This window comes from Cupressus sempervirens, chromosome 8 (assembly GCF_028749045.1).
Source record: "Cupressus sempervirens isolate cs-2001-9-10 chromosome 8, ASM2874904v1, whole genome shotgun sequence".
Classification (NCBI taxonomy): domain Eukaryota; kingdom Viridiplantae; phylum Streptophyta; class Pinopsida; order Cupressales; family Cupressaceae; genus Cupressus; species Cupressus sempervirens.
Genome location: NC_143125.1, coordinates 593,778,682 through 593,793,101, shown reverse-complemented (window position 1 = coordinate 593,793,101; position 14,420 = coordinate 593,778,682). Strand labels below are relative to the sequence as shown.

At 35.1% G+C, this 14,420-nt stretch overlaps 1 long non-coding RNA gene and 1 other non-coding gene across 2 annotated transcripts; both read right to left on the bottom strand.

Annotated features, from left to right (window-relative positions):
- Window positions 1–8,065: 8,065 nt before the first annotated feature.
- LOC149543835 (uncharacterized) lies at window positions 8,066–11,134 on the bottom strand. The gene is made up of 2 exons (XR_016355697.1): window positions 10,920–11,134; window positions 8,066–8,354 (listed from the first exon to the last, which is right to left on the bottom strand). It is a non-coding gene; the product is annotated as an uncharacterized LOC149543835 (long non-coding RNA).
- Window positions 10,403–10,539, bottom strand: LOC149543836 (small nucleolar RNA snoR135). Its single transcript, XR_016355829.1, has one exon. It is a non-coding gene; the product is annotated as a small nucleolar RNA snoR135 (small nucleolar RNA).
- Window positions 11,135–14,420: the final 3,286 nt, after the last annotated feature.

Sequence of the window (14,420 nt, the reverse complement as noted above, 5' to 3'; positions counted from 1 at the left end):
ACCTAAGAATACCATTGAGATAAAGCAAGCAAGTCCAAGCGCCCAAGGCAAACCATGAATGCCCATGTAGTTTCTCGAAATAAGAAGTCACTCTACCCATTTTGAGATTTTTCCATACCTTCTCATTTTTCCATTCATAGACAATCGACTAACTCTTCATGATTCAAATCCCCTCCCATCTTGACAGTGATACTTCAATTTGTGCAAGACTTCTTTCCAAACTTAGAAATAGTGGTTATTTTACATACACCAGTTCTCTCAAATTTATAAACTTCCAAAAAGGATGCAGACTTTCTTTCTGGTTTATTTCACTTAATTGTAATCTTAGAAATTAATTTTATGTGCACATAAGTGGGATCGTTAATTTAATTAAGAGGTGGGTTTTCTTTTAATTAGATCGATGTTGGTTAACAACTTGTCTTAATATATTGGTTTGTAACTTGACTCTTTACTTGCCCTATGGCTTATGGAAAACACAAAGTTAATAGAATGGATCAATGTAGTAATCTACTAAAAGACCCTTGAATTGAAAGGTATAGCTCCCTTGTAAGTGCAAAATATGCAATGAATTTGTTTTTGGGGTTTTGGTGGGGGGAATGCTCTTAACCCAAGAGCAGAATAGCCAAAACCAAGTTGTTCAAAACTTTAAAAAACCCAAGCAAAGAAAAGAAGAAAAACTCACTAAATGCACTCTACTCAAACCATCAATGCACAGAAATAGAAGCATGCAGAACTGATTACAATGGCAGGAAGAGAGGAAAAGACCATGGAACAGGTAATTCTCGAATTACGTAATTTGGCTGATGTTTTGATAATGCCCAAATTATCTATCCTTCAGCCACTCCACAGATTAGTTTCTAACTTCCTAATGCACTTAGTTAACTAAAGACACGGACCAGTAGAAATAATGGAAGGCATGTTTATGCTAAATAGAGTAAAGCATACCATTCATTAAATAAAGGGAATAAAACCAAGTTCATTCGCATTCATTAAATTTTTAGCACTCGCACATTCATTCCACCAATTCCTCTTAAACTAAATGAGCAACAAAATCTAAAATGTACTCAGAGTCTCACACACTAGTCACAGCTACAGGGGTTTGCCCAAAGTAAATTTTGCCAATCTTATTAACTTCTTGAAAGTTTATATATATAAGCCTTCTCAAAATGGTCGATTACATTGGATGATTGCTTTGTAGAGCATCTCTGAATAGAAATACTAGTAATAGAAAAAAACTTAAATCATTTGTCTGTTACAGAGATTAACAAAACGCCAAGAGTGGCTACAAAAAGAAAGAGAAGAATGAAGAATGACAGATGTCAAAGACAATTATGTCTTCTTTGGGGTAACTGATTTTTCTTTGTATGCTTTCACAATGTCAGTTACATTGTTCAACTCTTCAACATTTGGAATGATAGTGTTGTTAGCCCGAACCATCCAATAGTCATGCATGTTTGTTAACTCATCCATTCTAGTCATTCTTGATTTATACCTCCCCGCTTCTCTAATGATGACCGCATCTGCTGCTAAGAGCTCTTGAATTTTAGGCACTTGGAAATTAAGAGGGTCAATGGCCTCATCGACAAATGTCGAGAACTATGATCTCATTCTCTCAATATCCACAAGCTTGCCATTGGTGGATATAAAAGACTCTGTGTGCAATATTTTCAAGTTGTGAAAGCACTTGTCAGTAACCTTTTGCACCAAGTTGCATACATCTAGCTTATTTGCGGACCTCGCGAAGCTTTCTATGACAAATTCTTCGGATTGTCTCCAATGAAACAATGGCTTTGTGCTTGTCTTAAGGATCCCATGAGTAATTGCCACATTTGTCTTCATGTCAATTACCACTTGTAGAAGGGCCAATTGCTCTGTCAGCTCATTAGTCACCTTCTGTATAGCCTTCTTATGGTCTGAGGTTACCTCTCTGTGCTTGTGTGCATCGAACACCAAGTTTCCCAAATTTTCCATAGTAGGTTACCTTGAATCTTCAGTTGATCTACCCATGCCTTTCCAACCTATATGAACTACCTTTGATGTCGTAACTTTGTCAGCAAGTTCTTCTTTTCTTCTACATTCGAGTCAAATTGACTTGGAGACATGCTTCCAAGGGCAGACCTGATGCATTCCACCAACTCCTTGTTTGAGGCCTTCAATACTTCTTTCTCTACTCTACGCTCTTCCAGTGTGTCCTCTATTTTCTCATTAGTAGACTTCCAAATGTTTACCATGGAATCATGAACAAGGATACTAAGATCCAGTGCTCTAATTTGGAAATCATCTTTTGATAGCTCATGAAATCTATCGTCTTTCTGTGGCTCAACGATTTTGATCGACATGTGACCAGTAAAGGACTCTGTAGCCAACGCAACAATTGTCTTTTGCTTTTTCGCCTTTTTGGATGGCTAAGAAGAGGTAACTTGTGTGATCAAATCCTTTGATGGAGTAGTATCCTTGTCTCCCCTCTTTTTCTGTCAATAGTCTCCTCAAGCCATGACTCCGTAGATAGCACATTGAAAACCGACTGCAAAGTAGTGGGATCGAACAACTTCCTTGGCATTAACGAAGTTGTGTTGTCTTGAAAAGAAATGGGGAAAGCAACTACCTTAGTTACCGAAAGGACCAAGGTATCTCCTTGTTGGGATACATCTTGCTCCTGGCCATCCATGGGATTGGTGTCACCATCCAAATTGATGACTTGAATGGGAGAGGAAGGCTTAGCCACTAACTTTTCTTGCTCCATCCCCATATCTTTGTCGTCTTACTTTTCTCCAACATTTCCAATGTTTGGAAGAGAGCCACTTTTGCACGTAGGAGTAATTGGCATGTTCTCTCTGAGGGCTAGTCTCCTCCTTGCCCAATAGATTGAGCAGGGGCTTGTAGCACTTGAAGTAGTAGTCGTGGTGGTTGTTGTTGCGGCAGACTAAGCAGCCCCAAATGAAACTCCTCCCGTGGAACCAGTACTTCCCATTCTTTTCTTCCTTGCTCGAGTCCATTCAACCCATTCATCAATTCTTTTAATGATCCCCTGCATCAAAACCTCCATGGCATCAATAATTGGGCTAGCATATGGGGAGAACAGAATTGGGGTGTTCTTGATCTTTTCATATGATGTGGGATGCATGAAGCCTCCATCATCTACAAGGTCAACAACATCAACAGAATTGTTATATACTTTAATTTCATCAACAGTTAGTCGTGACCAAAATCTCTCTCAAGTTTAGTACTCGTTGAGACATCCAAACCAATAATCCAGACCAATAAGGACATGCCTGTAGGCATATCTCAATTTCAAATGATCCTTTACAAAATCAACTGGATCATATTGAAGCTTGAGCACACCTCATAAATCTAGCAACTTGATCTTGCCTTCAAAGCTTTTCACAAAATTTCAGGCATCTGATCTGGAGGCACAAGAATACAGACCAACCACTATAGGAAATGAAATCCCACAATCTTCTTTACATTAGAACAAAGATGTTCACTTCTAGGATTTGTCGACATAGCTCGACTAGCACCACCTTGTCCTCCGAATACCTCGGCAACTTGTTAGGAAATCCATCATAAACTCCTATTTGTAAATAGGAGAAACTCAAGAAATGGATGAATGAGCATCTGAATTGACTTATTGCCAAAATTGCCTCCGGTGAGAATCTCCTCTCTGGGCATCCTTGCAATTCATGGCATAGTCTCATTGTGATGGCATCATTAAACACCACATAATCCTCGTAACTTCTTTGTAGTTGTTGATGTGGTTAAAACTCAGACTTTAGTGTTCTCATTGTAATCCTGAATGCTAGGGAGGTCGAGCCACTTGTGTTGAGTTGTTAGGGCATAAATCAAATAAGAAGACATGTAGAACTACCTGAAGCCTCTCGCTGAATTTAACCATGACAAGAGTTCATGGCAAATGATTTGTGCCCAATCTATGTGCATATTTTTTGCACAAATTCCTTGCACCAGAAAGAAATAATGCTCGACAAATTTCAATATCTCTTATTTTCTTTTTAACCTAAAGAGAACTACAAGGATATCTACAATCTCTCACTTCATATTTGTGTCGAATAGAGTCTTTGTCATCTTGCTCTTCTTTGAGAGAGTAGTTTAGAACCAAGTCTTCTACATGTCCTCTTGCCTAAGAGTCTTCTTTTCATTAAACATGGATGCTTAAGACATGAACTCTATGTCACAATACTGCTCCTTGATTGGGATGTCGAATGCACACTACATCAATGCCTTGTTGATAGACAAGAGAATGCCTTGTTGATAGACAAGAGAATAGAGTGGTCAGGTAACAAAATCTACTTTTTTTCGAGTCATATCGTTCTATGCAATCTCAAAAAAGCTCAAGCGCATGTACAACCATAGGAGAGCTAGCTACCTCAACTAATCCACTATCTTTGAGCTTCTGAGTGATTGGATGAAGATTTTGAGAACTAAACCTTCTATGAAGATCACCCAAATTGTAGAATTTTTAAGGATGTGCTTGACAACTCTTTTAGCTCACTCTCTAGGCCAATAAGTTTCTCGTAACCAGAAGCTTTAATTGTCATTCATCAAACGATTACACAGGATGCAAATTTTGATAAATAGTTGTTTTAAATATACTTGAAGAAGGGAACTACTAGTAATCCTAGTAAAATAAGTAAATGAATTCAAACATTGGTGTCGCACAAACGAAATTAAGTTCGGGCCAACGTTCATAATGGAAAGATTTGCATTTAATTCCATAAGTAACGGCTTTTTAACTTTCCATTTATTTGCACATCAAATATAAAAATTTTGAAAGCACTATTTACTTTACTAGATTGATATGACATGACTTTGCATGAGTATTTTATCTTTACGAGAAGTGCCCTTCTTTTCTTCAAAGTCTGGAATGCACAAATATTTAATGGCATTAACAAATGCAAGAGAGAGATACACTTAACTATTCTACAAGTCATTTTACCTTTCTCCGAAAAATAAAGCACAAGCAATAATCCTTTGGTAGCATGCGCACTTTGTTCTTCTCCTTTCCACTGAAAGCTTTTAATACTGCATTTTCTTTGTATCGGGGTCACCCTCTTATTATTGATTTTCCCAAGAGTATCTAATGAGAATCTTCAAGGAATACTCGCATTTTCTGGCCTCTTTACTTCACTCTTTTCACAATCTTCGAAAAAATGGCTTCTTTTGTTACCTTGAGGCAAAAATTTCCCTTTACGATCACATTTCCCAATTTGAAACACAATAGGCCTCAATGCTTAGTTCCCAATCACATCTTAACAATTGTAAGTCTTTATACAATCCATCAATCATTGGGGCAAATATTTATCTCAAGTTCATGTGGCATGGGATGCAGAGACTAATAGCTTCATTTTCATCAAATAGCAATAGATCAACCATAAACTCATAATACTCTACACACTTAGTGTTATTTCTCCAAACCTTTAATGACATTTGCATTTGCTTCCATCCATAACCTCGTAGGCCTCTAGTAATGACATAATCAAATCTAGGACTTATCAGCTACTACCATGGCCCTATTCTCCAGATCCACAGTTGATGTGGTTCACTTGAAGTGGTAAAGTTGCTCAATATCTCCGAAGCCATGAAATATAAAACATTAGGGTCAAGTACTTGATAATGAAGTGAAGAACAACTTACTTCTCATCAAGAAGATGCCAAAATACAACCCAATCACTCTTGGATCACTTAAATCCTGCGCGCACCAAAAATACAAGAAACCCGCAATGGAAGAAAGTAGATGTCTCAAGAAAGATGAGAAGTAAGTTACTTAAGACACATTTAGACATATCTCTTTTATCCACACTCTCACTCTAACCAAAGACTTCAACCAATCGAAGAAGGGACAACTAAAACTTGGCAACAATCACATTCGATATAATAGACTTTACTCTTGGTGGTTGAAACTTAGGATAGCATTAAATTTGAAGCTATCTACCAAGGTATACCATGGATGTAAAAGTAGGTTACCTAAGACACATTTATACATATCTCTTTTATTCACACTCACTCTAACCAAAGACTTCAACCAAATAGAAGGGACAACTAAAACTTGGCAACAATCACATATGATATATTATAGACTTTACTCTTGGTGGTTGAAACTTAGGATAGCATTAAATTTGAAGCTATCTGCCAAGGTATACCATGGATGTAAATCCATATGAGATTATTTTTCCCTCGTTTTCCATTTCATATGAATTTGACCATGTAGCATCACACACATGAGACAGTGCAAATTATGGCTATGAATAGTTAAAAGTATTGTAATTAAGCCATTGACTAGTTTTTTTTAGTCAATAATGTTAAAATTCCACTCACTCTAACCAAAGACTTCAACCAAATAGAAGAAGGGACAACTAAAACTTTGGCAACAATCACATATGATATATTATAGACTCTACTCTTGGTGGTTGAAACTTAGGATAGCATTAAATTTGAAGGTATCTGCCAAGGTATTACCATGGATGTAAATCCAGAAAGGATTGTTTTTCACTCATTTTCCATTTCATATGAATTTGACCATGTAGCATCGCACGCATGAGGCATGAGACATGAGATATGAGACATAAGTTCTTTCTTAGGTGGTGTAGCGTGGTGCAGATTATGGCTATGAATGGTTAAAAGTAATCTAATTAAGCGATTGACTAGTTTTTTTTAGTCAATAATGTTAAAATTCCACATTGACTCCGTTTTTAAGTCATTGGAACATTTTGTTTCCATTTTACCAATCAGGATATGCATGGTCAACATTGGTCAAATATGGTCAAAAGTTGCCATACGGATGTAAAATCAGAAGAACATGTTTGTTAGGTCATGTTTGGCATGTTTGAGTTACTTAGTCAAATTTTTACAGCAAACATGCAGATTATTAAAAGTTGTCAAAAAGTTGCTTGTATCTTCTTTTTTCACAAGTTATGACTGGGTTTCTAACAACCACCTAATTCTAAAAGTGGTTGAATTCGGTTGAGGAAGGTGTTAAGAAATATGCATCCTCCTTCGGTCACGTGACATTGCAAAGCGAGTATTTTTATTTTGAGGCGAAAAACCATATGAATTATCTCTCCACTAGTCCAGTTTTCATGATCTGTAGTGATCTGTAAAGCAAGGTCCATCCCTTTTGTCAAAAGGATATTAAAGCCCTTAGAGAGACGAGAGCTTAGAACAATTTTATTCAATAACTCACTTTGTTCCCGTTGGAAAACCATGATCTCTTGGTTTCCGTAGGATGTTTAATGCCCTTTGTATTGATGATGGTTGCATGTTGATTAGATCTGTGGACACTCAGAACCAGCGAGCCATGCTGGGAGAATTTAATGAAAATCCCTTGGACTATGATAGTACTCTTCTCCATTTTGACAATATTTGATGTGATGAATGATTGTAGCAGATGGATTTAATTGGAGCAAAAGGTAAAATCTTCTAGGAACTTTGTTATTGGAGTTTTCCATCTTTGTTTGGAGTTGTTTGAAGTTGGAAACATGTTGACTTGCCGACCCTATGATAAATATTATATCCTAAATGTTGCCAAAGGTATGTCAAGGTTGTGAAGATTTACTTACTGGCATTCCAAATCATATATCAAAGGTTGGGAGATCTCATTTATTCCAAATCATACATCAAAGGTTGGGAGAACTCATTTCTGATTTATGCCGTGATAGACCCATCAATTTTACCAGTTCAACAGATAGTTAATTTTCCTAGTATGCTTATACATATTGTTTGTCATTACAAGTGGTTGTAGGTTCCATTCCAAATCATATATCAAAGGTTTGGGAGAACTCATTTATTCCAAATCATATATCAAAGGTTGGGGAACTCATTTAAGCTTTATGTTTGATGCCGCACTCCAAACTGTCAGTCCTTTGGTGTCTGATTTATGCCGTGACGGATCATCAATTTTACTAGTTTAACAGATCGTTAATTTTCCGAGTTTGTTTATACATATTGTTTGTCATTACAATTGGTTGTGGGTTGCCCTACTTACCCCTTATGATATATTTTTGATTGGATTCCATTATACTGTCCATTATACTATCAAAAAATCAGATCAGTATTTACCCAACTTTGCAAATGCTATAGAATCCAGCAACATACAATACAATTGATATAGATCGTGCATATCTAATGTGTACTGCAGACCGTTTTACCATTCAAACCCATATGTTGTCCAGAGGAGGAAAAGTAGTCACAGGGATGTTCTAAAGCAGAAAGTCTGCATCAGTTAACATCAATTCAGAGAACCATTCCTCCAAATCTTGCAACTCATTGCTTCCCAGCTCTATTTCATGTTGTAACTCCTTTTCCAAGTCATTTCGCTTGCTGCCCCTTGTTGTTTATGCTGTCTGCCATTTTTGTTGTTTAGCAAGCTTATAATTTGAGGTTTTCTGTACTGTATATGTATTTTAAATCAAACAGGTTCAAAAATTGGAATAACAAATTCTGAATATCAAATTCTTATTGGGTTTGAACCAAACAGATCCAAAAGAAATTGTAGACACAGTAATCTAGAATTCAAGTTCCCCAATCTGAAACTAAGAATTACATGAATCAAACAGGTTCAGAAACTAGAATAACAAATTCTAAGTATCAAATTTTTGTTGGAAAGAAATTGTAGACACAGTAATCTAGATTTCAAGTTAGCCCAATCCCAAGTTAAGAATTACAGATGCCAATTTTAAGCAACCAAACAGATTCTAAATAGACCTATCAAAAGTAAAATGTAGCTGAGTTTTTAGACAGCCTATACAATTTGCCATATCATGAAACTGTAACTGTTTTTTTCCAATGAGAAAGGGGTGACATGTTTTTTTCAACTGATTTTTCTCTAACGAAACTTTTTTGACAGGATCAAGTATCAGCTACTGCAAAACTTACCCACTACTTTTTATCTTAAGCAACTTCAAAAAAAGTTGCCTACGACAGAAGTATTGATCACTACTTTTTATCTTAAGCAACTTCAAAAAAAAGTTGCCTACGACAGAAGCATTGATCACATCATCCAGAATTTAATGGTCTTTCTCCTATCCAACGGTTACTCTTCTAATTAGTTTTATAACGTATTCTCTTACTTCATTTTCAAATTAAGATTAAAAATGTTATTTTATTTTCATTTGGTATATCATTTCCCTTTACAAATTTATCTAAGTTTTTGCCGCAACAAATGAATAAATGAAATTTAAGCGGCATTTGCAGATGAATAATAATGGTTATTGTCACGGGGAACCTAATGGCAGCAATAGTAAGGCTAGACAGAATCAGCATTACCTGTTTTTCAGTATCAGGACTATCAAGCTTTAACTGTTTGAACATAAAGCCCCTCCTTGGAACATGATTTCAATTATGGGACCTTCTCTTTTGGGTTTACCTTGCAACAATTACCTTCTAAACCAAACCCATCTTCTTGACAAATCCAATAAAAATATGAAGCAATTTGGAGACAAAAATGTGACCATTTTGATTGTTGTACAGATGAGAATATATTTGTTGCAACGGACCAAAACGTCAAAAATAAGATGTTGATATATTCTTGTTTGGCACTGCTCATAAATTATTAAAGCAAAACTGTATAATTAAATATTAAATATTAATTAATCTACTCGCAATTGATGTATTCTATCGTGCGTTGTTCAAATGTAGGCTGCCTATCGATAGTCAAAGAACGGATCCAAATTTTATTGCATTCATAACTTAAGACTAGATTGCAAAATATTATGGCATTTATAATTTAAGCCTAGATTGCTAAATGCCCACCACCTAGCATTGCATTTTTTTTTTTTTGCATTCTGCACACATTCTTGCTTTGGAGTAACTTTTACTAAAACACTCCACTTTACAAATTGCCATGAGTTAAGTTCACATTTTATTAGCGATAGAAAGAGCAGAGCATTTGACAACATGGTACTCTGCTTGAATATTCCGCATTAAAATAGAAAAACATAACGGAGAAACGGAGATTAACTTCAAACAGACGGCGTACAGCTTTTCAATACCCTAACACAAACACTCAAAAATCACTCAAAGGGGGTGGAAAACACAAGCTTTATGATCAACAAAAAAAAAAAACTAAAAACTTGCAATCTAACGATCCAGCGAGAGCGCCGTGTCCGCTTATCATGTTTCGTGGGTTTCAGCTTGTCATGTTTCGTGGGTTTTAAAGCTTGATAGTCTTTCAATCAGTGGTTTGATGTTCATCTGGCAGATTGGATTCTACCACTTACATATTCTACTCAACTATACCAGGATGTCGAAAAACCCATGAGGATCATTCAAAATCAAACAAGAAACAAGTGAAGACATTTTGCACTAAAAAGCAATTGGGTGCACTAAAAAGCAATTGGGGCATCTGATACCATCTAATTGGTCCAGACTGAAGATTATTTACATTTCGCTAAAATGTTGGGAAAATGATTGTCGGAGAATCAACTATAATTTGAGTCCCGACTGCCCATTCGCCACAAATTTTCTTTTGCAGTTCCTCTTCAGCATATATGAATATATCATATTGCTGTACACACATGGTTCTGCATCGTATTGTTTATTTGACCAAAAAGCCCTATAGAAAAACTCGTCAAAAACCCTAGCTTAGAAGAAAACAACTAGCACAACACTCAAAAACATTGACCCTCGCATAATAGAAGGCACTTCGGGCAACGCCATTTACCCAACTAGTTATTTCATATTGTTGCAAAAACTAGGGCTTCAACATAAAACACAAAACTAAATAAGTAAAGCAAAATCATAACAAATACATTAAATTCGGTGGGCTACTTGACATGCCTGTGCAATTCAATACTTCCCTCTGTTCCCACAAATATTTCCGTCTACCTCTGTTTTGAAAGCAACACGAGAGAGCACGTAACTTATTGATCTATTAAAAGTTAGATATAAATGCAGAATTTAACATTTACCCTATATTGGCAAACAATCGAAAGCGTTCGCAGAGACTGCAGACGACAAGTCACCCATAAACCATGGCTATCGATCTTCAAACCCATCCCACCGAAATGGTGTAGCTCGCGTCCCTTTTATACTAAAGATAGCCCGTATCCAATTCTGAAACCCTAACCCTAACCCTAAATCACGCTAAATCACGCTAAATAAAGTGAACGGTGGATTGTTGAAGTTGCCTGTTTATCATATTTGCCTTAATGCTATACAATAATATGTTATTGTAATCACTTTTCATTACCTAATGATTAAATTATTCCATTTCAACCAATAACTCTTGTTTCTTTAAATTTTTCTATACTCGACTCATGTGGTTCCATATTAGTTACATACTCTAAAAATTTCATTAATATACTAATGTTTGCAAAAGGTTTGTTAAGCTTTTTTTTGAATTGAAACATACATTTTTAAAAGGCAATAAAAAAATTCAATTTTCTTCAAAAAAATACAACTATTTTTGTGATGTCAATATCAGGATTTAACTGTGTGATTTTGAGTCAAACTCGATGACCCGTGTTTCATGAGTAGTGATTCAACATGAATCCATCTCTCATGAGCATAAATGGAACATTTAGCACTCATTGGATCTAGATGTTGCTCACAAAGGTGAAGCACCAGGAATTCCCGGGAGGTCACCCATCCCAGTTCCACTCCAACCTGAGCGCGCTTAACTACAAAGTTTCCTCCATAGTTAAACCCAAAGCTTGCAACCCCATTTGCAACACTTCTATTAATGCATGCATTAATTGCAACCTTATCTTTTCCACAGTTGTGACAAGTGGATAAACTTTTTTTATAAAAATCATTTTTCTAACACCTCTATTAATGAATGCATTAATTTCAATTTTATCTTTTTCACATTTGTGCCAAGTGGATAAACTTTTTTAAAAAAGACAATTAGTTTTAATTGTTATTTATTTTTGTAATTTGTAAAATGTTATTCAAATATAAATATTTTAATCAAATTTGGAGTTAAATATATTTATTATTTTAAACACATTTATTATTTAAGATATTTTATGAAGAAGAACTCATATGAATTTAAGTAGTAGAAATTTATTTCATATATTATTATTTGTATTATTCATATACAACATAATTAACTCAAAAATAATAATAAATATTACTTTCTTTTTAAATCTAAAAATATTTATCACTTTATTTATAATTCAAAATTTTAATCATGTTATTAGACTTATCTAGTCATATAAGAAAATTCACTAATCTCATATTTTCAAATGGTTGTATTTTTTTCTTTAAATTTAACTTAACTATTTCATAGAAATTTAAAATATCGCTCCATTCCTGAAAATATAGGTACAAGTATCAAATTCATATTATTAAACTTAAGAATATAGTAAAAAAAAACCATTGTTATCATGAAAATTAAAAATTTTGCCCTCACGTCACTACATTTAATTGTATCATTAATACCATATGATAAATGTTCTTTAGATGTCATCTAATTTTAATTTAGCATGATACTATAGTGTTTATTTATATATTCTTTCATTACTTTAATTTATATATTTTTCATTACTATTTACCTATTATATTTATTAAATTAAATACATTATATTTTAACCAAAACCTACTTCAATCAACCATATAATCATGAAGGCAAGAACTTTGGCACATCGCCTCTTGTTCTAATAATTATACAAAAAAAAAAAATGTAATTTGGAGAAATGCTTGGGGTCGTATTAGTGAATTTCCACGAAACACTATATCTTAAGGCTACTTTCTAAATGCACTAGAATTTTAAATTTTTAAGTCAATAGACTTATATGTAGGAGCTTTACTCCCAATTTTTGCAATTTTTTGCTTGAAAGTCTTTCTCATATTTCATATGAAGAATTTGAGCAATACAAATCCACAAAATTTGAAGAACACCTACATGCAAGAACCTATCACAAAGAAGCAAAGACAAAGAGAAGGCAAGGGTTTGGCTCTAAAAAGATGGAAGAATATATTATCAGACTGAAAGAATGAATTGAAATTTACAATTAATCAATCCTTATAGGAGGAGATCATAAAACCTAAAGAGAAACTCTAAGAGGTAAATGACATTTAATTATTAATATTTAATTATTAAATGGGAATGCATGTGCATTAAGAGAAATCTTAAGAAGGGAATAAATCTTTTTTTTAAAGAGGGGTAAACGCTTTGACCTGGAGCTATGAACCAGTGAGGCCACAAACGGGGGACCTCATCCCCATTAGATTTGAACCTTGATGGCAAGGATAACAACTCAACAACTTAACCATCACGACATGCCACTATTGGCCTTAAGAAGGGAGTAAAGGTAACTTAATAAAATTAAATTAAATTAAGATGAGCAACAATGTAGCTATAAATAATGCATGAAAAAGCAAGGAAGCTACAATGCGAAAAGCAAACTTGGGTCTTGACAACAAGTCTTGATGAGGTGCCCAATCACAACCAAATCTCTATTAAATGGAAAAATAGAGAAAACCTAGTGGGAAAAAAACCCTACTAAAAAAATAGATAGAAAGGAAAGTACAAATGATGTGTCTCAGGAAACTCTCTCGAAACCATAAGTACAATGAAACCCCCCATGATAGAGGATCGAGACTCCATAGTCCCCTCTCGCCCCAGAATGTTAGAACTCATGTGTTAATGAACAAACCAATGTGGCTCCAATCTGAAAGAAACAAAGGCACTGGAGAAGGAGGATGAAACCCCTAAATGTAAGGTGAAGTTGGAAGTACTAGTTGATGTTCAAAGGAGAATGTGTGAGAATCTTGAAATGGAATCTGCAATAGAGGTGGGATAACAAGTGTGTTGAATATGTCATATGAGAGGAGATGTATGTCCTCTGATGTATCCTCAATAACTACACTATGTGGCTCGATAACTAGAGTTGCAATGTTAAGCAATGCTAAAGAGTAATCATGTGCAATAGATGGAATCTGAACATGAGGTGGAGGTGTAGAAGTCACAACACTAGTCTCAAGAACAACACATAAGTTCAAGTGACCCGACTTCAGCTCAGTAGTCTCTTATGAAGAAGGAAAGTGAGTCTCTGATAGTGGAGATGGTGGACCAAAATAAGAGAAAGAGTATAAGTGGGAAGAATGGTCAACACTCCCTCTAGCAACAATATTGCATGTCTCACTATCTTTAATGTACACTGAATCTTGTGCAAACTCAACTATCTTCCCTATCCCACTATGTGTAATTTGATAAATAGGGAGAAGGTTAGAGGACAAAGATGGAACATATAGTACATCATGAAATGTGCCATCATCAATGTCAATAGAACCTTTCCCACACAATCATAACAGTGTTGTTCCCCATCAAAATCTGTGGAGTAGGAGAAGCCTTGAAAGAGGAGAACAAACACTGAGAATATATCATATGGTGTGAAGCACCTAAATCTAGTAACCATCTAGAAGAATGTGAAGTAGTAGTTGCACAAATTGCATGACCCTTTCCT